At 38.5% G+C, this 22,959-nt stretch overlaps 1 long non-coding RNA gene across 1 annotated transcript in view; it reads left to right on the top strand.

Annotated features, from left to right (window-relative positions):
• LOC134380075 (uncharacterized) overlaps positions 1-22,959 on the top strand; it is a 73,783-nt gene that overhangs the window by 26,714 nt on the left and 24,110 nt on the right. The gene's annotated exons all lie outside the window — the stretch shown is intronic.

Below are 22,959 nucleotides of genomic sequence, written 5' to 3' on the forward strand. Positions count from 1 at the left end.
CAGGAAGAGATAAAGGGTCAGCGATGGTGAGGACTAGTCAAAGGGAGGGAGCCCTTGGACAGCACAGATGGTGATGTGACTGAAGGGGTGCAAAGTAGCAGTGTGAGCTCCACACGTCAGTGCTGCCACATAGGTTCTGAGTTCTCATTACATGTATATTAAACTTTTTCTGTGTGTCCGTGGGTGTGAGAGAGAGGGACAGCAAAAAAGAGATGGAAATGTGGGTCTCAGAAGGTTGCCGACTGTGTTGTTTATTGTCACCATTAAAGATCTGTGTATAGAGGGTACTTCAAACAGTTTGTGGAAAAATAGAATGAAAAGATAATACAAATCTTTCCACGAACTTTTTGAAGCACTCTGGTACTTGCAAAGATTATGTCATGACGTTTATTACTGGTACTTGGACAGTTGACAAAAAGTTAATCTGGTTAATTGCTATATTTCCCTTTTCCTGTCTCCCATGCAGCCTGTCCCCTCCTCTTTCCTGAGTGTTCTCTAGACTTCCTTCAGGCATCGTGAGTTCTCGAAGCTTCCTCAGAGGGTCTCTTCCATTCCCATTTCCCCCCACTTGCTGGGTAAATTGTCCTCGTCCATGTCCCTCTGTCTCCAGAATGTTCTAGGAATCACTCTATCACTGGGTTTCTACAACATGTGTTATTAACATCTGTTTATGTGTTCGTTTTCCTTACTACACTGTGAGCTCCTTACTGAGAAGGGGTCAGGTCTTCCTCATCCATGTATCCCCGCATCTAGTAAATGATAGTTGAATGAACAGACAAGCAATTTCCCAAAGCCTTATAGTGGATATGCTCCTTATGGTCCATCAGTGTGGCAGTGGAGTCACTGAGCATTGAGGTTGGGAGACCTGGGACTAAAGAGAAAGATCACTCAGCTTTAAAGAATCTGGGTCAACTGAAAAATGAGGAAGGCAGAGTTCCTGACGTCATGGTGCTCCACAGAGCAGGTTTCAGCGAAACAAGTGCATGCACTGCTGTTGGTCAGTGTCGCAGCCTCGTGTTCAAACTGCTCTGGAATCCTGCAATGAATTTGGCCAGGGGAGGTCTGGAAGAAAGCACTGGAGTTGAGTCTTTCGAGTATGTAGTTGCTCATGATGTGGAGAAGAACCGGGATCTCGTTTCAGAAACAGTGTGCACCCAACTGTGGAGGTGTAAAGTGTCCTCCTTGGAGAAGTTGGGGTGCAACTTAAGGTTCGTGGGAGTTGGGGAGTAGGAAATTGGCAGGAGATGAGGTTGGAAAGTGCCGTGTGTGTGATGCTGGGTGACTGGTCTTTGCCTTGTTGGCTGTGGGGAACTATTGGAAGTTTTAAAGTCAGAGGAGTGGCATAGAGTCACATTTTAGAAAAATGCCTGGCAGCAGTGTGGAAGATGGACTGGAGGGGATGAACTAGGGAGAATAGACTAGTCAGGAGACTAGTGCAGCAGTCCAGGCGAGTGAGAGGAAGGGCCTGGATTGAGGTGTTGACAGTGCCGATGAGGAGGAGAAGACAAAGTTTAGAGTCATTTGGGGAGGTGGGATTTGTGAGACTTACTGCCTGGAGCTACATATAGCAGTTGTGGGGGAGGTGGAAGAGTAGAGAATGGTTGAAGATTTTTTTAACCTCTACCCGTTGGATGGGAGAGTAGGAAGGAAGCATTGTGTTTGGTTTTGGACATTTGAGAATGAGGCAATGAAACGGAGATAACTAGCAGACAGTTGGAAGTGTAACTCCAACATTTAGGGATGGAAGGTACAGAATGCAGTCACAGACGTGTGAATGAGTGAGGTCACACAAGGAGAGCTAGCCAAGCAAAATGAGAGAGGGCCAAGCAAAGGACTCGGGACACTCCGACATTTGAAGGGCACACAGAAGAAGAACCATCTAAGAACAGTTTCAAATGGGGAAGTAGTGAGTCATATCAGATGCCACCAAGAGGTCAAGCTGGGATGAGAAGCAAACTGAGGCCATTGGATTTGACCAAGTCAGAGGTTATCTCAGTGAGAAAAGTTGTAATAGTGGCATTAGGAACTTCATTCCAATGGCTAAGTGCAGTGGGCATTAATGAGTACAGTGAGTACTGACTATCTTTCTTTAAAAAGCAATGTAAAGGGACCAGCCCATGGCTCACTCGGGAGAGTGTGGTGCTGATAACACCAAGGACATGGGTTCGGATCCCATATAGGGATGGCCAGTTTGCTCACTGGCTGAGCGTGGTGCTGACAACACCAAGTCAAGGATTAAGATCCCGTTACTGGTCATCTTTTAAAAAATAAATAAATAAATAAAAAGCAATGTAAAATAGGAGGTAGATTACAGACAAAGGGTAGAGGGAGTAAAAGAAAATACTTTATTTTAGTATAAAGTAGTAAAATATACCTACATATTTGTGTAAGTAGAAGTAGAAGAAGGAGAGATAAAAGACCGAAGGAGAAAAGCACATTCCCCAAGGAGGTAGGAAGAGGATGAGTCTAAAAGTATAAGGAAAATAATGTGTTAACTTCCTCTTCAGAAGCTGAGCAGTGGGGTTGTAGGTGTTTGTGAACAGAATCAGGTCAGGAGTGGAACTGAAGAAAGTCTAGGGAGAATTGCCTTTATGGATTATCAGGTAAGGCTATCTGCAAGAGGTGGCAAGGTAGATTGGTTAGGGGGCTTGAAAAAGTGGTCAGTGCTTGGAGCAGCATTGTAGGAGTTGAGAAAGAGCTGACTGGGGACAAGTAGTGGACTGTAGCCCAGCGACCAGGGTATGGCTGAAGTGGAAAGCAAGGATCTCTACCAACTGGTAGAGTTACCTGATTTTTCTCCCATAGTGCTCTTTCTAGCCTGGGAGCTGGAACAGGCAGACTACAACACAATTATTTTCCTAGAAAATTATTTTTCCAAAAGAATTTATTATAAAATTCTTTTATTTTTTTAATTTTTTTATTTTTTTGTCCTTTTTTGTGACCGCACTCAGCCAGTAAGCGAACCGGCCATCCCTATATAGGATCCGAACCCACAGCGGGAGCACTGCTGCGCTCCCAGCGCCGCACTCTCCCTAGTGAGCCATGGGGTCGGCCCATAAAATTCTTTTAAATACCAAGCACTTTTCAGTGTTCTTTTTTGTGTATGTATGGTAAAATATACATAACATAAAATTTATCATTTTAACCATTTTTAAGTGTACAGTTTGGTGGTATTAAGCACATTCACATTGTTGTGTGATCACCGCTCTTCATCTCCAGAACTTTTTCACTTTCCCCAACTAAAACTCTGTACCCATTAAACAATTCCCCATCCCTACCATCCAGTCTCTGATAACCACCATTCTGCTCCCTGTCTCTAGGAATCTGGCTACTTTAGAAACCTTACATAAGAAGGATCATACAATATCTGTTCTTTTGTGACTGGCTTATTTCACTTAGCATAATGTCTTCAGGGTTTATCTGTGTTGTAGCATGTGTCAGAATTTCCTTCAGTATTCTTAAAATAGGATTTACACACAGTTTTTTTGAAGAACATAACCATTCCACAACCATTGTGAATTCTGAAGAGATCTGCCATATCAGTTTTGCACAGGGAAGGGGAGTTACAAGAGGGGAATTTACATTTACTGTGTCCCATTTTACCATGTGTCAGGGGCTACGTCAGTTGCAAATGCTTCATTTAACTGAGTGTTTGCAACACTTCTGTGAGTTGATATTACTATTGTTATTATTATTAATTATTTTACAGCAGAATAAACCGAACTTCAGATAGCTTAAGTAACTTGTGCAAGGTCACACAGCTGGCAAGTTACTGAACCCGGGTTTGAATCCTGATCCTACTCATACCGGAGGCCATGCTCTCTTAACGACCTTCCTGTTTTCTGTGTAGTCCTTTCTCTAATTATATTATTCTAAAGGAGTCAAATCTCTTTGCTTTGCATTTAATGAAGTAGTGCTTTTTAAGGTTTTCCTGGTGTTCGGCAAATGTACGGGGATCCTCAAGACATTAAACTTCTCTTTTTTTGTATTTAAGCTTTTAAGAACAGAATCAAACGTTTGCCAGTAATGGAGAATTAATTGTGTAACTAACTCAGTTCACATAGTTATTTTTTTGACGTTGTCTGGTGTATTTGTCCAATTTAGTATTTATCTGGGGTAGTTTACAGAACGAAGTGGATAGATTTGTACGATAGATTCCTGAAGGAAAATAACTTTTTTTTTTTTTTTTACAAAACTTGTAGTTTCTATCATAATCACAAATAGAAAAGGAGAAACTTTTTAAAAATGAAGAACATACAGCCACTCATTTTTAAGGATCTCACAAAAACAAAATTATTATTCAGGTAATCTGACTGTAGTAATTGAAAACAAAAGTCACAATCTGAGATTGCCACGCTGAAGGTACTTTTTTAGTCTATACATTTTTCTCTGAATTCTAAAAGCCTCTTTTCCTGTGCCAGTGAAAGATATTTTTCTTTAAATATCTCAGCAATGACAATGATATATCAAGGTTGTTTGAATGGATGACCCTGAGAGTAACCAAAGCCGTTTACAGAACTGTTACTTCTAGACCTTCATGGAAGTAAGCCATTAAGCTGCGGTGTTGTTTGAGGCCTGTGCTTATCTCTGCACATCTGTCCAGTGTTTTGCTTTGAAAGCTTTGAGAGCACCACAGATTTTGAGTTTCATCTGCATTCTGTGACCAATTGTTAGAGACCCAAAGTCTGAAGTTAGTGTTGACTTTAGAAAGTTCTTCTCTGAAGCTCATTTTTGGAATGAGTTTAAAGAAAGAAGATTACCAAAAGCCAGGTTCAGTCTTGCAGAGGATGCTTTGGAAAAGCTTAAGTGGTTCTCTGGGACCATCAGAGTGGATCAGATTACATGCTAATGTAATGATGAAAACAAAGAACAGTAAATCAGAGGGACTGTAAAATACCCTAAAATCTTCCTTCAGGCAAATAATGCCAAATCATCAAGGATAGATCATTGTTTTTTCTCCATTTTCTTTTTTCTTGAAGATTGACAGAAATAAAAATTTTACGACTCCCATCAGTGGTTCACTTGAATGTTTTAGTATACAGGTGATTAGGAAGTTCTGCTATATTTTTGGCCTGTTCTCTTGTTCAGATTGCATAAATTTAAAAGCAACTAATTACTGTCTGTGGTGAAAAATTCTCATGCTAAAAGTGATGGACAAAGTGCGGTATTTGCCTACCTAGAGTCAAGGGGCTTAAATTGTCATCAAATGTCCGTGCATTCGTGCTTTATTCAAATGTGAAGGAAACAACAGTGCTCAAGATACCGCAAAGGATATTTTTAACATATGCAATTTGTGTGACTCTTGCTGAGTCAGGTGAGTGGGCGATGCTGGGCAGAGTTATAGAAAAAATGACGTTTAGCAAGGAATGAGAATCCATACTGAATAGAACAGGAGTGGGGCTGAGAATATGCTTAATTAAGGAGAGGGAAGTCTGTGGTCTGGAAACCTCAGTGGTTAGGTTGTGGGCCCAGCAGCTGAGGAGAAAGCTTTTGACTTGAAAGGACTAGATCTGGGGCCCACAGGGAAAAGGACTTGGGAGCTTGAGAGAAGAGCTTAGGCGGAGTGGCGTAAAAAGGGCTGACTCCGAGGAATTGCTTACCAGAGGGAAAATAAAATCGTGGAAGGCTTGGGAGAGTCCTTTTAATATTTTAGACCTGCCATGATAATTGAGTACTGTGAGATTATGGTGTTTCAAATTTAGTCCAAATGGATAGCATTTGCGTTCCTAAGATACATAGTAGTAAAAATTTTTGGTGCATTTGAGCAAACTCTCAGTCTGTTACTCCCAGCAGAGTTACAAATAGGAGGTTCTTATTAGCAGATGAGAGAAAGCAGAATATGATGTCTTCACGGAAGAAAACGCCCATGCATTTCAGTACGATAGGGCAACAAAACCCATGTGAAACTCTTGTGGGGGCGGGAGAGGCACTGGCAGAAAGGTCCCCTGTTTTACACAGCATTCTGTCCTTATAGAAAGTTATTCTCTAATTGTCATCTCTCAAAATATGGCTGGATTTGGCCCACTTAACCACAGTAGGTCCAAGAGGGCCAGAGACCTGGAGTTTATTCATTCATTTGGGGAGGAATCCCAGTATAGTTTTAGAATATAGTATTTGAAGGTATGGCAGTATTAGGTGCTTGTCCTGTAGTGAAGTTGGAATCCTAAAGACTGGAATAGGTCTGAGCTGTAGTGGTTATATGGCTGTAGTTTAATTTATCCCTAGGTTTTGTCTTCATTGTCTGCACTGTTGTTAAGTTTTATGAAACCTAGTCTTCTTTAGTTTAAATTGGAGAAGGAATTATTTGATATAAAGGCAACACCTCAGCTAACTTTCTTGCTTAGACTATATTTAGTTAACAGATAACTATTGACATTTACTAAATACAAGTGCATGACATGTTTTGGAAGGATAGAAAGAAGAGTCAGATGCAGACCTTATTCTCAGTTTGTCTGATCAAACGGGGGAGGGTGGGAATGGACCATCACTTGATGGTTGAGAACTCAGGTTCTACAGTCAGACCCAACCCAGGTCCAGATCCTGGTGTTAACATGTGCTAGATATATAACATTGGAGAAAGCTACTCAATCTCTCTAATCCTTTCAAGGTTACATGTCTAGTACATGTCAACACCAGGATCTGTATGCATGTAATAATACTGATGTCATAGGGTGCTGGAAGCCTAAAGAGATAATGGTTGTAAAGGGTTTAGAAGACTCCCCAGAACATAGGGAGCCTCTGTAAACATTGGCAACACACACAGATGAATGGAATGCTGCCCTATGGACCCAGGGGATTGTGACTTAGCTGAGGTTTAATGTTAGAGATATGGCTTGGGAAGTGATCTCTAGGGAAGCAGTCACTCAGACTGGATGATACTTGGTGACATTTCCAGAGGCAAATGCGAGAAACAGCAGGGCAGAACACAGAAACTTATTTTTTTTATCCATGACTAGCAACTGTATTTCTTGTTTTCTTGGATGTTTTGTTTATTTTACTTTGTAGTAACTAAGATGTTAAGGGAGTTGAATCAAACTGATACTGATATGAAGATAACTTAACTCATCAATTCTTGTAGTGTACAATTATTGAGACTGTTATGTGCCGCTGTCGTGGGTTCCAGCACTAGATCTGGTTTATCAGTACTGAAAATAACACAAAGACTAAAGAGCTACATTGGTGGTTTCCTCCCAAACTCAGGAGTTTGGCTGGCTATTAAGGATAGGTGGCTGGAAATATGTGAAGGTTTTCAGGGAAAATGAACGAAACTAGTAAATAATAATTTGGTAAATAATAAAGAGGAAGTGGAGTTGGAGTCCCCCAGCTTACTATTTTGCTCAGACATTGTGGTCTCAACTTACTTAAATATGTCTAACTATTTAAATAAATCACCGAGTGCCCTTGCTGTGCTTTATTGTTAAAAAACAAAGTTTATGTGATATTTGGTACATGCAAAAGGTTATATAATTCTGTATAATTAATAGAACATTATCAACCCATTGAAGCTGCTGTGTGAAGAGAAGCTTTAATTATTTACTGCATTATTATAGTTTCCTAAAGGTACCTTGGTTAATCAGCAAGCATTTCTTAAATGCCACTTCTTTGTTTCCTGCCAAGCATCTGATGATGGGCCTGGGGCCTTTGTTGGCCAGTAAGTTCAGTATTTGGGTAAGAGAACTGGACACGGACGGAGCAGAGGAGCGTGAAGACAGCCTGGAACTTGCCAGCATCTGTGTCTGTCCCATCTAACTATGAAGAAAGGAATGACTTCAGAGAGCAGTGCTGCTGCTGCAGTCCTTCCTTCCAAATCTCAAGTAAACCTCTGTTGACCAACTCTAGCCTAGAAGCATATGTGGAAGGGGATGCTGGGAAGTGCAGTTCCACCTTAACCAAGTTGCCAACAGTACAAACCACCACACTTGTACTGCGCAATACATTTCTGTACTTTCTTGCTGTTTTGGAGACAAGAGACATTCAGAATAATTTTTGCTAAGAAGATATCAGAATAGTTATTTAAGATCAGATAAGTTTAAAAATAAAATTTAACTTGATTATATAATCATCGTTTTCTATTAAACCATATCTATTTTTAAAGCCATGAAATAACTTCAAAAGTGGGAGTGATTTCCTCCCTTCAAGAAAGTATCCTTTTAATTGGACAAATCAGTTTGGATCTCACTGTGCTAAAAGTAATTTAAAAAAAATTATCCAAGACAGTGCCATCTAGTGACAAATAATTTACTTGCTGGTTATTGAAAATCATTCACTACCACATTTTACTTTTTGATAAGTCAGGAACTTCACTTTGGTCATGCATAAGTTATAAAACATATTTTAAGGGGCTATTTCTAAATAAATCAAATATTTGTAATCATCAGAAAGAACTAGAAAAGCTTTTTTTATCCTCAGATTTTATCCTCATCTATATATACGTACTTAATGAGTCACAGTTTTTCCATTTAGCCGACACCATTTGGATCCAGGAGTAAAGTTATCTTTTGTCTATGAAAATAATAAGATTATTTTAGAAATGTGATGTAGAAGAATGAACATTGGCTTTAAAATCAGACAGACAGGGGTTTATCCTTTTGGCTTTATTTTTCTTCTGATCTGGGAGGTAATTACTATCTTCCAGGAAGTGTTCCAAGCATTTTATATATGCTGGCTCATTAAATATTCACAAAACTCTGAGGTATTTTACAAATGAGGAAAGCAAGGCGCAGAACAGTTAACCATTGTGGTACTTATCTCATTGTTTTTGATTATTTGCATGTTTATCTGTTTCTCTAGTAGAGAGTGCCCCTTTACAGCGAAGGTCTTACTGTAGTTGTGTTTTCCTGGCAGCTTGTACAGATGAGTCTCCCATTCAGCTGGTGAATATTTGAGTTTTTTCTTCCATGAAACGAAAACACAATAGCCACAACAAAAACAATAGAAAAATAAATCATTTCAGTAAAATAGTGTTTTCTCTATATTTTCTTCAAGGGTGAAAGCATATATATAATTTTTTAAAAAGAGTATACAATGGCACAAGCACTAAGTGTCGGAAACTCAGAGTTCTAGTCTCTAGTTGGTCACTTTTTAATTTAGTTTTCATTTAAATCTTAGTTATACATGTACAAAATCCAAAGAGTCCAAGAGTTGTAAAAAGCTAGTTACAAAAACCAGCTGTCTCCCAATTTTCACTCACACCCAGTGCTCTGCTTTCTCAAGCTCAAGTCTTTGGGCTGATTCATTCTTCTGTTATTTACCTCCCCATCTCTAAGTAGCATGCTGCTGTGTCCAGTTCTTAATTTTTCAGTCTTAGGCATTACCTTTGCTTCTTATGATAGAGGAAATTTATCTTTCTTATGCATTCCCCCATGTGCACAGCCCTTCTATTACTATTTTGAATAATATTCAGCATTTACAATATTATGACTTTGACAACATCATTTACAGCTAAGTCATATAGTGTAGTATTTTTTTTCCCAGCACAACTTTTTGTTGTCCCTGGTGTTAATAATTGTCTTTTGGCGGGGATGGGGTGGGGGGGGGCACACTGTTTGTTTGTCTAGATTTTATGTACTTATTACTTATACCTGCCTAAACTCTTCCACAGACTTATGCTACAGTGTCTCTAAATTTTTATCTTTATGGTTCCATGAAACAGATACCTGGATATTTCGTGCTGACCACGTCATTAGTGGACGACATTGCCAGCCAGTGCTCAGCCTTTCGCTCTGACCTGGCTGTCTTTTCTTGGGTTAGCTGGGGCATCTCTACTGCCTCTCAGAGGGGCCATGGGACTCAGGGTCTGGCTGGCGGGGATTCCCCACTTGTGTGTGACTAAGACTGCTTCTTGGCAAGAGCTGTCAGGCCTGAGTCCTCTGACAGCTAGTCCTGAGTCTTCTGACAGTTAGAAGCACTTGTTATCTTTTATAGTGACTAGTCATGGAACAGCAGAGTGGGTAAGTAAGGTGACCATTGTGACATAGAGACTAAATGGTATAAGAGTATGAGCAAACAGTAATTAAAATCTCGTTTGAAACAAAACAAAACAAAACAGGAAGAATCCTTGACAGTAGCTTCTTGTAGATAGTTACAGGAAATAATGCTGCTGTTGGAGACACGAATGATCTAATGACTCTAGTTTCATGGATACTTTGTTTACCTCAACCATAGATTTGGTATGGTTATGAATAGTGTCTGAGATGTTATTTTGGGGGTGTCATTATTACATGTTTAGAAGAAACACTAGAGGATAGAATGAGTCTATAGCATTTTGATTCATAGTAGAATTTGCTACAGCACTGTCCTAGGTGTCATTCTAGATGGTTAGCACTAGGAGGCCACAGAGACTCAGGGTTAGTCCGGCATATTCCTCGTTGGAATTGAAAACGAAACCTAGGGAAAATAGTCCAGTCGAAATGCTGTAAAATAAACTAGATAAAAAATGTCATCCTATTTTTCATAATGTGGTAACAAATGAATCTAAAATATGCAACACTACTTCTTTATGTGCTGGTGACATTCTTTGTATGTAAAATAAGCAAAGTATGTATACCTAGGTATAACCACCACTTTTTAAAATTGTACTTCTGGTTTTTAGGTCTTGAATCCCTGGATCCAGACCCTGATTACCTTATGCCCTGATGACTTCCATAGCCTTCTGATTGATCACACTTTTTGTCTCACATTCCTGCAGTCCATTCTATTTATTGAAAATAAGAGTTTTCATGAGAAATACTTTAGGTCACATGTGTCCTCTGATAAGAAACCTTCGGTAGTTTCCTGTCCAATAGAATTTCAAGGCCAAGCCTGTTCATCAGAGCATTCACTTATTCATTCAACACATGTGTAGTGAGTGACTTATTCCCCAGGCCCTGGGCTGGACGTTGGACATCCACACACTTGGTGGTTCCACCCTCATGGACTTCATATTTGCACATGCATTTTCTCAGTATTCTCCACAGAGTCTCTGTTACAGCTAAACAAACATACCTTTTCTTCCATAAATTTTTACCTTTGTGCCTTTAAACGTAAATCAACCTCTCTGCCATTTCTCCTTTCAGAACTGCCTCTGGTTATTTAAAACCTTATCTTCCTTTCTTACTCTGTGATCTCCCAGCCTTTGCGTTGTTTAGTTCATACTATATTAATTTCATTAATTTTTAGTTTTCCCTTATTAAAATCCTTTTTTAAATTTCCCTGCGTGGTGGTAGGGGGATCTGAACCCTTGACCTTGGTGTTATAAAACTCTTAATATGTATATGCTGTTGCTTAAGCACAAGGTGGTCTTTTATTTCTTTATATTTCACATTAGTGCCAAATATAATAGTCTAAACAAAGAAAATATTACTTCACGACTACGGCACATCCATGGGTTGCTTTCCCTGCAACCTTTCACTGCCCTCCTGTTTTCTAACAGAGCCTCAATTTTGTTCAAGAGTCCACATTTCTCTGCATGCGCATATGCTTTGGGGAAGGTAGGCTCTGGCCGCAGTCACAGCCTCTGGCTGTCAGGAAGTTTCCATTCTTGCCAGTTGATTGATTTGATCTTGAGCATGTGACTCAGTTCTGGCCTTTGAGACATAAAGAAAAACCCTTTGGGAAAGGTTTTCCTTCCTGGCGAGAAAGAGTTACATGGGCAGTTCTGCCCACAGTGGGCCAAGTTCCAGCCATCTCACAACCATGAAGGGAGCCAACCCAACCACCAGCCACTGCACTAAGGGTGGAAGAGCAGACAGACAGCTGGAGCTTCTGCCCTTGCTGGTACCAACTGGCCATCCTTCCTTGGGATTTCTTGTTATGTGAAGATAAGCTTGATTGATTTGGGATTTTCTCTTGTTTGCAGACACAGGCATCTGGTTAACTCTTCATCCTTCAGGTCTTAGTTTAGATTTCCCTGGTCTGTCACATACCCCTCCCGCATCTCCTATCTTGGATTTGCTGCACTGTGTTGTGTACTAGATTATTTACTTGTCAGAACCACAATTGACTGTCAGCTCTCTGTGGACAAGATCTTCATCTTGTTCATTGTTGTGTCCTTATGAACTAGTATAGTACCTGGTGACTGATAAGTTTTTAATATATTTATTTATGTTATCCTGAAAGTAGACACAAGGTTTCTGGGGTAGGGACAGATTATTATCATTACTATTATTATTATTATTGTTACTACTACTACTACTACTACTACTACTACTTCTTCTTCTTATAGCAATAACCTAAGACAAGAGACTTGAATTTACAACTCCTGGAATATCTCCACAATCCTGGTTTTGTCATCCTTCTGTAAACACATACCTCTTACTATCTGTGTAGTCATTTTTTAAGTTTTGAGGCATGTCCTTTAACCTGGGACCCAGTAAAATTTCCCCAGAAAGTTCTAACTGTGCAGAAGTATAAAAATATTCACTTCCCGATTATGACATAGTAGGTGCTCAATAAACTGTTGGTTAAATTTTTAACAAATTGAAAGAATAAATCTAACTCAGCAATCTCAACTGGGACAGGGATTGGGGGCTTTGGCGGTGGCATGGAGGAGAGTGTATCAGAGTCATCTGGGTGGCTTTTTTCTCACCAGTATATTTCCCACCCCCCAATTCTGACCTGCTCCTGTTACTGTCCTGTAGGGTTTTTCATTTGTTTTTTGTTTGTTTTTGTGGCCATAAGAAGATGAGAACCCTGGTACAGCTGGCACTCTGCTCTCCCTCTGCAGCCTTTCTTAATAGAGTTACTAGTGGAACCGTTTGTCTCCACACCTGATCCCCAGGCTGCTGGGTCGGTGTTTACGTTCATTCCAACTGATTCTTCTCTTTTGTGTTTACTTACGTGGATTTGGTGGAATTTTTTAAAAGGTGTTTCTTTTTATTAACAGCCTGCCATTTTTTCACAGAGAGTTTGAGACAACTTTGCAGCAAAAATACATAAAATGAAATAGCATATAAACAGAAAATCAGAACTAAGAAAAAGTTCACAAATATGTTCGTTTGAACTCAGATTTGCTTCAGGTCTGTTACTGTTGCCTAGTGCAGAATGACAAGTAGCATCAATTATGTTGATGGTTCTTAACATTTTCAAGTCACAGACCTCTCCGATGTAATCTGTGGGTCCTTTTCTGAGAAGAGTGAACACGCACATATACACACAAACTCAATTTTGCTGTAATTTCTGGCTCATCTCTCCCCCACTGGGGGTCCATGGAGCCTTTTATTATCAGAGAGGATGAAACATAATCATTTCCTAGGATGGAAAGAATGTTCTTAGTATTGGGTTCCACAAATTTTATTTCTATAATAAAATATTTTAAACATACAGGAAGATAAATAGACTAAGCTATCAAATACTCCCCATAAGTTTTATAATATTTGCTTTAGTTTTTTTTAAAGGTAATAAAATAGCACAGACAATAGAAACCTCTTGTTTTCTCTTGTTGATTCCACTCTCCTTTCTTTCTCTCCGTTAGAAACATTATCCTGAATGTAGTGATTAACATTTCCACCCATATGTTTTTACTACCTTTGCATGCATCTGAATCATTATATAAAAAACATTGTATGATTTCAACACAGATGATATTTGTTTGTAGTCTTCTGTAACTAGTATTTTCACCTTTTTAGAAAAATTGTGGTAAACAACGTGTAACATGAGAGCTAAACTCTTAAATTTTAAGTGTGCATTACAGTGTGGTCAACTACAGGGACAAAATCGCTCAGTAGATCTCTAGAACTTTTTCGTCTTGCGTGACTGAAACTCTGCTCCCAAAGAATAGCAACTGCCCCTTTCCCCCTCCCTTCAGTCCCAGGCAACAAACATTCTAGTTTCTGTTCCTGTGACTTTGATTACTTCAGATATGTCATATATGTGGAATCATACAGTATGAGGGTACTTCAAAAAGTTCATGGAAAAATTGAATTAAAGGATAGCACAAATCCTTCCATGAATTTTTTGAAGACCCTTGTATTTTTCCTTCTGTGTCTGGCTTATTTCACTCAGCATAATGTTTACAAGGTTCATTCATGTGGTAGCATATTACAAGCTCTCTTTATTAAGGCTACCGAATAATATCACTGCGTGTGTGTGTGTGTGTGTGTGTGTGTGTGTGTGTGTGTGTATCACATTTTCTTTATCCGTTCATCTATAGATGGACACTTAGGTTGTTTCTACCTCTTGGATATTGTGATTAATGCTGCAGTGAACATGGGGGTGCAAATATCTCTACAGGATCCTGATTTTAATTCTTTTGGATAAATACCCAGAAGTGGTTTTTGTTGGATCACATGATATTTCTATCTTTAATTTTTTGAGGAACTTCCATACTGTTTTCCATAATGGCTGCACCATATTATATTTCCACCAGCAATGCACAAGGGTTCCAGTTCCTTGCCAGTTGTTATTTTCTGTGTTTTTTGTTTTGTTTGTTTCTTTTTTTTATTTGTTATGTTTTGTTTTTTAATAATGGCCGTCTAACAGATATGAGGTGATCGCTTACTGTGGTTTTGATTTGCATTTCCCTGGTGATTAGTGATGTTGAGAATCTTTTCATATTCCTGTTGGCCATTTGTACATCTTCTTTGGAGAAGTGTCTATTCAAGTCATTTCTGTATTTGGGGGGGGGGGCATTGGGGATTTTTTGCTATTGAGTTTTAGGAGTTCCTTGCATATTTTGGATATTAACCACTTATTAGATACATAGTTTGCAGATATTTTCTCCAATTCTGTAGGTTGCTGTTTCGCTCTGTTGATTGAAGCATTTGCTGTGCAGAAGCTAACTTTGTTTTTTAACATTTATCCATCTTTTATACTTGTAGCTGTCCTTAATTCTTTTAAATATGTATAATAGTATTTCACTATAAGGCCATATCACCATATGTTTGTTCATTCTCCTGTTGATTCATGTTTGAATTGTTTCCAGGTTTTTGCCATTATGTAATATCCTTATATACGCCTCCTTAAGTATGTTTGCCAGTTTCTCTAATATACATATTCAGGAGTGGAATTGCTTGGCGGTAGGTATGAGCATCTTTGCCTTTCTTAGACATTACCAAATTGTTCTCCAAAGTGGTTGAGTCAGTTTAACTTTCTTTTCTGTATTATATTTTGCCAGTCTGGTGTGAAATGGTGTCTCACTGCAGTTTTACATTGCCTTGTATTGAGTTTGAGCATCTTATGTTTATTTTCACTCAGATTTCTTTTTCTGTTAAGTGGCTATTCACAATTTTTTGCCTCATTTTAAAAATTCAATTGTTTGTGTTTACTTACTGATTTTTAAAAGTTATTCATGTATTCTATAAATGTTATGAATAGTTTCCCCCAGTCTGTGGTTTGGTTTTTCCTTTTATTTGAAGGATCTTTTGTTGTGTAGGATTATTTAGCATAGTAACACTTATTAGTCTTTTATGTAAATCATTTATTATCCCAAAGACATTTTTTCCCATAGTTTTCAAAGTTTATTTTCATATTTAAGCCTCTAATTAACCTGAAAATGTTTTTATAGGGTGTGAGACAGGGATTGTGTTTTAGGATAACCATTGGTTAATAGTCCATCTTTTCCCTGCTTATTTGCAGTGCTATTGCTATCATAGATCAGATGTCTGAATATGCATAAGAGTCTTTTTCTGGGTGCTCTATGTTTTTCATTTGTTTTTACTATTTTATGTACCATGGTTTACCATAACTCTAAAAATTTTGGAGAGCAAGTTGCCTGTTTTCTTTTTTAGATTTGTCAAAGCTATTCTTGGCCCTTTTTTCTTCTAAAATTTTAGGATCAACATATCATGGTCTATGAAGTACCCTGTAGGAATTTCAACTGGAATCATTTTGAATTCCAATTCAGTTTAGATATATTTACTAAGTCTTTCATCCACAAACATGGGAAATTTCTCCATTTACTCAGCTGTATAATTTCTCTACAAAGCTCTTGAAGATTTTGTTGTTGAGTTTATTATTAGAAAGCTTATAGCTTTAGTTGTCACTTTAAATGGTAGCTTTTCCTATTAAAGTTATAGTGATTTTTGGCTTATAGGAATTGTATTAATTTTTGTTTATTGATCTTACATCTAGCAGCATTGATGAGCTTATTTTTAATTAGTTTTAATAGTTTTTCTTCATCATTCTCTATATAAACAATCATCACTTGGAGATAAAGACAGTTTTTGTCTAAGTTTTTATATTACATTTCTTTTTTTGTTGCATTGACTAAGACCTCTATTACATTATTGAATAGAAGTGAAGACTGTAGTCATCTTTGTTGTCAAACTTTTAAAGTAAATACTCCCATTAATTATTAAGTGTGGTTTTGTTGTAGGTTTTTTAAGAAGTTAAGCAACTTCTTTTCTATTCTTGATATGCTAGGATTTATTTTTTTAGTCACGAAGGTGGCTAAAGAACAAAACCATTTCTCATTCTTTAAGAACAAATCTGACCTTGGATGAACTTTCTTCTTGGTTCACCTGAACCCTGATAAAAGGGGAAAGTCAACCAAATAACTAGGCAACATTTTTGTGGTAAGAGACCTCTGTTTGGTAAATGTATTTGTACTGGGAGGAACCATACATGAATTCTAAATTCTTGGTTAGATGCTACAGCTTTGAGCTTCCCTAGGAGTACTGACTTTTCAGAAATGGGTCTGTCCTTCATGGGAATCTTGGAAGCTGTGGCTGAGACCATCATATGAAATAGTGTTTTCTGTTGGAGACACGAGGCTTCCAAGCCAGCATGGCTGCGCACCCACCCTTGTAATATTCATTCCCTTGCACCCAAGCTGTTATCTGAATGCCAGAGAGAATAGCTCCTAGATGGCGTTGTGGACTCCTGTGAGGGCGCCTCCCATGAGAGAAACACTTGAAACCAGACCTGCTGGCATGCTGTGTTTTCTTCCTATATTTCCTAAGTAGATGGCTGCTGTGTGTGGCCTTTGGTAATTGGGTAGCACCGAATGTGTTGTGAGAAGTCCCACATGGGCATTGCATAGCTCATTCAAACAAAATACAGAAATATAATGTTTACTGGAGCTGATTAAGTTTATAGCTTTCACTTATAATCTTTAATTTCTCATTTTTACCTATTGGATTACTCATATTTTCATTGACTATAAATAAATATTGTAAACTTAAACTTATAAAATAAATATATACAGTATACCATCTTTATTTTTTTATGTGTTGGATTCTATATATGGTTGTCAGCCCCAAGATGGGTCTGCTACTAAAAAAAGTTTGATAACTAGTGTTTTAACCCTTACCATCCAATGGGTAGATATTTGCTAGTGTTAATATGGCTATTAGAATTAAATATAGTTAAAAATTCAGTTTCTTAGTCCCACCAGCCACAATTCAAGTGCTCGGTAGCCACCTGTGGATGACAGTGCAGATACAGAACATTTTCATCATTACAGAAAGTTCTGTTGGGCACATTTTCTAGGTTTTACTTTTTATTTATCCAGATTATCAGAGAGCTTTATATTTTTACTGTCTGTGTTATATACTATAAGAAACTGCTGGATGAACCAATCAGCATATCTTTTAGGGTTGGTATTGAAGACCTCCGTGTATTATTTATGTAATGATTTGCTAGGGAAATGTTTCTCAGATTTGAGTTCCAGGGCAAGTTATCTTTCTCCTGAGACATGTCTTCTCATCGTGTCCAGTGTGAATTTTGTAACTGGTGGGTTTTCCTTTTTTGCTTTGTCTACCAGAGGGTGAAGGATCAAATTTATGGCTCAATTTAAGTTAACCCTCTGGACTACATATTTGTATGCTTTTTGTTTTTTAAGGATTGGACCTTCCTAGTCTACTTATTTTCCTGTCCACATTTTTGTATTTATAAAATATAATTTTATTGTAATTTCCACATTTTGGGGAGGTGGGGTATAAATATCATATAATGAATAAATACCTTCAAGATTTTGATTGATACTTTAGTCACTTATTAGGAGCTGCTTATGACTGAACATTAGTAGTGGGGAAGAGAGATGGAGCTAAAACATCCTCAGCTACTGCTGATCACAATATCCACACATGTAGTCTAGACTGCTTGCCAGGTGACGTGACTTTGAATGTACACCTATTGTAAAAGCAGTTGAGCTTGCTTTTCTAAAATGTCTTTCATTTTCAAAATAATGTTTGGAGAACTCTCTTACTAAAGTAGTTTGTAAAAAATTTCATGCTTTTAAGTGTTACTAGGGAAATTCAGCTAAGAGCATATTTGATTATTTTATTCAAACTAGTGAACTGGGTTTGGATAGAGGCTGTTTTGTTTCTTTTTGGAGGAGAGTCATTTTGGATAACAAAGAATTTAATTCTGAGTATTTATACCTTCTGGGTGGAAAAACACCATGGTGTTTTTCTCTCTTTTCCATTTTATTCTGGAACTTATGAACAGGTCAACATATATGTCTTTTATGTTTTACATTTTACAGCTTTTCATGCTTCTGAAAACCCAGCAACTTACCCATTTCAGATCAAAAGGTAAAATAACTTTATAAAAAATAAAACCAACCAAAGAAAGTTGAAGGATTAAGTATTCTCATGTATCAGTGTTGAGCAGATTTAGACAATATATCTGATTGTATGCTTTCTAGTTGCCAAAGTGAGGAAAAGAAATACAGAATTACATGGTTTTCATGTGCTGACAACCTGAAGCATGTAAACATCTGCAGAAACCAAACGTTTCCTGGAACTAAACTCGAGCAGAAATTTATCACGTGGATCTTTGTTTAAAGAACCTAGTGAAAAATATCTTCAACCGCAGTTATGTAAAAGATCCCAGAGTGTGGTTCATGTGGATTAGGTTCTCTAAAAGGCAGAGGGTCTTAGAAGACTAAAGAAAGTGACGGCTCAAGAGGGGCATGTGCTGGGCAAGGGGGGCAAGTGCATGAAAAGAGCTCTGGGGACACCAAATCCAGGGCCTCTGCTCTTTAAAAACTATATGAGGAAAGGATTTTAGAAAATCACAGTTGTTCATAGGACCATTAGATTTTATTTTTTGTAAAATATTAGATGTTGCCAGTATGGTTTTTGTATAGGTGCCGATTTTATTCTCTTCATTTTCAAGTCCTCTAACAAATGCCTGTAATGGAGATACTTTATTTTGATGGTTGATGTGAAGCTTTTAAGCTTTGAAGGAAGCAAACATTTTTCAAGAACTTTAAGACCTGGACTAGTATTTTTGCCCAAATAGAAATCTAGTTAATTTCAGAGTGAAGAGAAACAATACAATCTTTACTTTCTAAAGGAGCTTGCATTCATTAATACACGTTTTCATAACAGAAGGGAACTTAAGTCTTTGCAACTAATGTGACATGGAAAAAAACAACTTTTGCCTGAAATATTTTCATGAAAACTAAACTGGAAAGCTTCAGTGTGGTCATAATAGTGCAGAATACTTGTATCCCTTGGGTCTACTAGGGTGAGTTAACTAAAAAAATTTAAAAACAATTTACACTGTCCTGTAGGTTTAAGATTGATCTTTACATGTTTGTCAGACGTAACAGTTCTAATATAGGTGTTAATTATTAGCTGCTCATTTTCATAAAAACTGACCAGTAATTTCTGCTTAAGACCAAGTCATAACTAGCCAGTAGTGGAAGAGGATGCGCTTGCTGCTACTCAGATGGTTTTGAAGTCTGGTGATATATATTTACCATACACGGCTTTCACAAATATTAAATATGATAACGTGGACAGGATGCCTGGCACATAGTTCTTCATCCTGTCATATGTTATTGATGGTGGCCATACATACAGTTCTTCTAGGATTTTTATATTAGATCATATCAATATATATTTTTAGGCATGTTTGGGATTCATAAATGTTTCCTATCTTGATTTTAGCAGTGTTGATCTATATTCAACACTGTTTGCTTAAGAAAAACACTGATAACATCAGTTGGAAGTATACGGTTTCAATTCATTATATTATAGGTTGATAATTCAGAAAATAATGCAAATGGTATTGAATGTCTTTGTGAAATGAAACAAGGTTTAACAGTGTTCAAGGGAAGAATAATTGTTGCAGAATCTAGTTTGCTCCAGTCTTATCTGTGAAATTTAGTTCAGCGCATAAAGATATGCATTGACATATCTTTATGTTGACATATAAACTCTACTAAGAACCAAGTGAAGGCTTAGAGTCTGGTGATTAAAGGTAGAAATGTGGGCAGGCTGGAACAGCCTGTGAGTGTCATGGAACTCTTGGAAGACAAGCTTCCTCAAGAAAAGGAAATTGAAAACACTTAGCTGTAGGCTGAGGAACGCCTTTGGTTAGGGCAATTATAGGTATACCTGAGAATACTAGAGAAGAATCTTGTTAAAAGGAAACAGGCACAACTAGACTCTCAGTTACTCTTCTTCCTACTATCCAGTTTAACCATCTGTATAGCTACGAAGTCTCCTTACAGACAGTACAGCAAATAATATAACAGTGAGAGCTTTGGCATAACTCTGTCAAGACAACACTCACAGGCAAAGCATTAATCAATAAACACATACCTCCCCCAAAGGAAGAAACAGTTGGGCAGTATAAGTTGAGAAAGTTTGGTATTGATAATTGAGAGCCAAATGTCATATTTTAAAATATTTTACTTAATTCTTAAAGTTAGTAACATTTATATAATATAGGGAAACTAAAAATTTCAGGAGGAGATCAGATCATTGACAATTGTATTATAAGATTTTGTATGCCAGTTACTGTGCAAAATTTTATTGTAACTGATGTAGTCCATGCTGAAAGCTTGCTGTTAAAAACTGTAGGGGCTGGAGTTTTAGTTGAATTGCTTACCTATGGTAGGATGAACATATTATTTTCAACCATTTATTATCCAGTAAATATATATTGTGTGCCAGGCATTTTCTTGCCGCCATGGGGATACGGTATTGAACAGAACAAAAATTTCTTCCCTTAAGCTTAAATCCTCGAGGGAGAAGAGAAAAAGAAGGGGTCAAAGGAGGTTCCCAATAGAGGGAATATGAATGAATGAGTATAAACAAATAAATCAGGGTAAGGGGAATAGAAAGCGTAATGGTGGTAATGAGGTGCTGCATGAAATAGGGTGGCCAGAGAAGACCTCCCTGACACAGGAAGTGGGCAAAGGAGCGGGCCCTGCACAGGTCTGTGGAGAAGCACATTCTGCAGAGAGAGAACAGTGTGAGAGCGTTCACCTCCTCGAGAAGCAGCTAAGAGTGGGGGTGAGCAGGGAGAGAGGTAACGTGGGGCCAGTTATGGGCCTTGTAGGCCACCGTAATGACTTTTATTCTGAATGTGAAGGGGAACGATAGGTGTGTTTTGAGTGAAGGAGCAGTATGATCTGACTTTGTTTTACCAATACCAGCCTGGCCTTTTGTTTTGAAAACAGTCTACACGAGAGGCAAGGGAGGGATCAGCTGGGAGGCCATTGCCAGATGTAACCAGCATGAGGGGGGCTCTGGTGGCAGTGGTGCTGGTGGAAGTAGGGAGAAGTGGTCAGAATTTAGATGTATTTTTAAGATAAAGCCAACAGGATTTGCTAATGTATTGGATATAGAGTGAGAGGGAAAGGGAAAAGTCCAGGATGACTGGGAGGATTGAATTACTATTACTGAGATGGGGAAGCCTGCTGGAGCATCAGGCTTGGGGGGGTGTGGGGGACATCAGCAGTTTGGCATGGGGGGTGATATTAAGTGTGGAACAGGAGATGTCAAGGACGTGGCTGAAAATGGAGGTTCAAGTTCAGGAAAGAGGTTCAGGCCCTGATAGGTTGTATTTAAAGTAGTGACACCCATTGAGATGACCAAGAGGAGGGAGAGTAGATAGGAAAGAAGTTTCAGAACTAAGAGCCCTGGGTCGCTCCAGCATTAAGAGGGTGGGATAATGAAGAGAAGCCTACAGTATGGCTGGTGAAATAGGAGGAGAGTCAGGAGAGGATGGTGTCCTGGAATCTAAGGAAAGAAAGTGCCTAAAGGAAGAGGGGAGTGATCATCTCTGTCGTTACTGCCGACAGGTCCAGTAAGATGAGGGCTGAAAATCGACCATTAGATTTAGTAAAAATTGTCTCCTGCCTTTTGCACGGGTGACCTTGTGTGAATTCAGTTAACCTCTCTCTGGGTGTAACAGAGGTACCTGCCTTGTGTAGGATGGTTGTGATGAACGGTTTAGATGGAGGAGATGATAATTCATGTACAGAGCCTGTCTCAGTACCCGGCTCTCGGGTATTTTAAGGTGGAAGTCACTGGCACCTTTAACAAGAGCAGTTTCAGGGGAGCGGTGGGGACAAAAACCTGACTGGAATGGTTGAAATGAGAATGGGAAGAAAGAATTGGAATAGCAGGGATAGTCCACTCTCTCGAGTATTCCTATAACATTGGATTAGAGGAATGAGGAGTTAATTCATGAGAACGTGGGGTCAAGAGAAAGCCTGGCCAGCCTTCCTTCTTTCCTTCCTTCTGTTTGGAGAAAATACAGACTATTTATATGATGATGGGAATCATCCTACATATAGGGGAAAACTGATGATGTAGTTGGATTTAGGATTGAGAGGCATTTTGGCCATGGATAACAAACTGACTGAAATTACTAGATTGTCCATAGTCACCCGCCACAGCCTTCTCAGTCTTTCATTCGTTCATTCAGCAGATATCTATTGAAGGTTCACAGCACGCCATGGACCAAGCCAGGTACTGGGTAGAGTGGTGGCTAAGGGATGAATCAAAGACACATATCTCTACACCCTCATGAAATTTTTAGTGTTGACACACAAATAAATAATACGGGTTTGGATGAGTGCTTTGTAGGGAAAGTACAGAGTACTTTTGAGAGAGAGAGAAAATAGTCTGGTGTAATTCAGATGGGGGAATATGAAGGCCTCTGAGATATGGAAGATGGCGATGACTGAGAAGGAGAGCGTTCCAGCAGAGAGAGCCGATCATGCAAAGGCCCTGGAGCAGGAGAAGGCAAACTTACTGCTTTTGGACATTTAAGAGAAGGCTGGTATGGCCTGAG

Source organism: Cynocephalus volans, chromosome 6 (assembly GCF_027409185.1).
Source record: "Cynocephalus volans isolate mCynVol1 chromosome 6, mCynVol1.pri, whole genome shotgun sequence".
NCBI lineage: Eukaryota > Metazoa > Chordata > Mammalia > Dermoptera > Cynocephalidae > Cynocephalus > Cynocephalus volans.